This window comes from Anastrepha obliqua, chromosome 2, assembly GCF_027943255.1.
Source record: "Anastrepha obliqua isolate idAnaObli1 chromosome 2, idAnaObli1_1.0, whole genome shotgun sequence".
Classification (NCBI taxonomy): domain Eukaryota; kingdom Metazoa; phylum Arthropoda; class Insecta; order Diptera; family Tephritidae; genus Anastrepha; species Anastrepha obliqua.
The window spans coordinates 53,886,261-53,889,347 of NC_072893.1; positions in this window are offsets into that span (position 1 = coordinate 53,886,261).

Sequence of the window (3,087 nt, forward strand, 5' to 3'; positions counted from 1 at the left end):
ATTCGAAATTTTACAGGTATATCTGTCCCTTAATGCACACATTTTCCTGATTAAACTCGTATAATTTTATATTAAAAGCAGATCGCGCACCTAATTCGCAAGACTTGATTTTTTATGTCAATTATCTTCGTAAGTTTTTCTCTGATTTCCCTCAAATTTTGCTACATTATTTAGGAAGTATTCTGTTTTAGAAAAATGTTACTAAAAAACAAAAAAAACCCGATGTTTTAGAAATAAGTCAATAACGCCTGTTTAAAGTTTCCTTTGTTTACAATTCCCCTAATTAGACTACATCGTGATCAAACTGTTTGAATTTAATTTAGGTCAGGAATGTGTGAGGCTACTGAATGTAATTGTGGCTGCGTGCTGTTCTTTAGTGAGTCATACTGTCTTTTTCGATATGGATTTTTTTATTGTAATATCAAACCATGTTAAAATCCATTTTTTGGAATTTTTAGGAGTTTGCAATATCGCTGTTTAAAGATTAGGGAGGGTCTGAGCATCTTGGCTGCACGTTATTCTTTACATTTTTTTTAATTAATTAAATATAAATGTTTTGGTGCTAAGTTGCAGAGAAAACCTACGTCAATAAAACTTCTCTATGCATGCATGTGCGTTTGTTTCAAAATATTTGACAAATATTTCAGTGCATACCTGATATAAATAACAATTTCAATCTCAACTCTTTATGAGAAAAAGTAAAAATCAGCAGAAAAACTGAGAAGAAATCAATTTCTTACTGATCAAAAACGAATATCGTAAGCAAAAGCTCCGACAAATAGATGTTCGCACGAATATAGCTGCTGAAACCAAATGATTAGCAGATGATTGAATAGAGTAAATTTTTTTGGGGAGCACCCGCTGAATTGACTCGAGACCCAAGCACAAGTCACAATCTTCGAACTCACTTTATATGGATAAAGTACCTCAAAAGCACCCATCGTACCTGCATTGCTGCTTCCCGTAAATTTCCTATCATCTTTTGTGGAGTTCCCTCACATATTTTAACGATATTCGCATTGTTATCTTTCTTTAACCTTTCCATAAACGTCGCGTTTCATAACAAAAACCGATAAAATAAAATTAGCAGTTTTGGTTATCAAGTCGATTTTCGCAAAGTTAACGACAATAATTTTGGTGTAGGGAAATTGCAAAAACTTTAAATGTTAAGGTTAAGTACAGACTCTGCTAAGGTCCTAGCTTCTCAGCTTGACAGTCAATTTAGAGGTTCCAGAACAACAGAGATCTCGACTGAAAAGCAGGTAAATCTTATAATCTTCAAATTTAATCATTTCTAAATTTTGCTTTTATATTACTCGCTTCTAGCTGCCTTGCGATTTTCACAACTGGATTTGATCCGCCAGCTGAGCAATGGGGAATATCCAGTAGCCAGTCGTCCGTTTTTGTGTAATAAATGCAATCAACCACTACTGGCACCCAATGCGAATTGATTACTGAAGATGGCGTCTTCCCATAAGACTTACTTTATTTTTCGCGAATTAGGCAAGTCTGATGTCAGGCTCCTTTCCAATATAAAAGAAAAAAATTCAGTGAATCGCTTGGCAATATTGTGAGTATGTGAGACTTAAACTAAACAAACCAATGAAAACGAAGTGCCGTGTTTTAAGTTATATTATATATAGGGTGTAATGTAAAATTTGCTTTTTGAATCGACTATAAACAAAAAACTAATCAATTTTTTTTCAATTTTTTTTTTTTTATTTTGAAGATTGAACATTGTCATTTATGAATGAAAAATAATATCGTTCAAATGACTGCCACGACTGGCTTTATAGTAGGCCATTCGATCAACCCAATTTTTAAGCACATTCTCGATTGTTTGGCCTTCAATTTCATGAATGGCAACTTCGATTTCGTGTTTTAAAGCATCAATCGTCTCTGGATGGTTCGCATAGCATTTGTCCTTAACGGCTCCCCACAAAAAATAGTCCAACGGGCTTAAATCACAGCTCTGAGGCGGCTAATTGATATCGGAATTCAAAAACGGTAGCCAAAAGTTCGAGTGTAACTTTGGCAGTGTGACAAGTTGCACCGTCCTGTTGAAACCAAATGTCGTCCATGCGATCCTCTTCAATTTTTGGAAACGAAAACTCGATGAGCATGTCACGGTAACGCTCGCCATTTACTGTAACCGCGGCTCCTAGCTCATTTTCGAAAAAAAATGGCCCGATGATGCCGCCAGACCAAAAACCGCACCAAACAGTGACTCGTTGTGGATGCATTTGCTTCTCTACAGTAACGTGTGAATTTTCTGAGCCCTAAATCCGACAATTTTGCTTATGGACGTAGCCACCGATGTGAAAATCAGAATAGAAGAAGAAGACTCACCACTTTGGAAATAGGTTTTCGATATTCCCCAATTTTGTTCAAGTGTATAGTCCCATTTCGTAAATGTAAAGTAAATTATGAACACATTTGACATGTCATTTGTGTTACCATTCTCAAAAAAATAGGTGGTTCAAAAAGCAAACGCTATATGGCCCACCCTGTACAGTTAGAATTTTCAAAAAATAGATTTTTTTTATTTTATTTTCTTAATAAGAAAATTTCAGAAAATTTAATATCGTTCCTGTGAATATTTCCGAAGTTATGGTGTTTTCAAAGTCGGTGACCAAGACTACTCGAAAACGGCTAAGCCGATCGAGGATTTTTTCTCACCGAAGGCCGAAATTTTGGTAAAAAATCGATTTTTTGTTTTGAGAAACCGCCACTTCGTCAAACAAATTTCCTTCGTTAAATTAATAAATTTAACATTCCTTTAACGAAATCTTTTTGGCTTTTGGTTTTTTAATTTCAGAGGATCCAGTTCAGAGATATAGTGGTCAATGCAAAACGTGTTTTTTGAGAGAAGCCCGCTGATCTCCGGGCTCCTTTCAAAATAAATATTTTTACTACACACATGCTTGGCGTACCTAGGGTTGGTCCAGTTGTACGGAGTTTATGGACTACTAATTAAACAAGCTCCACCCCACAGCAAGGAACCTTTAATTAAATGCGATCAACTACACGTATTTACCCTTAGTTTGAAGTACGAATGTGTGTATGTGTGTATAACGGCAAAATGAG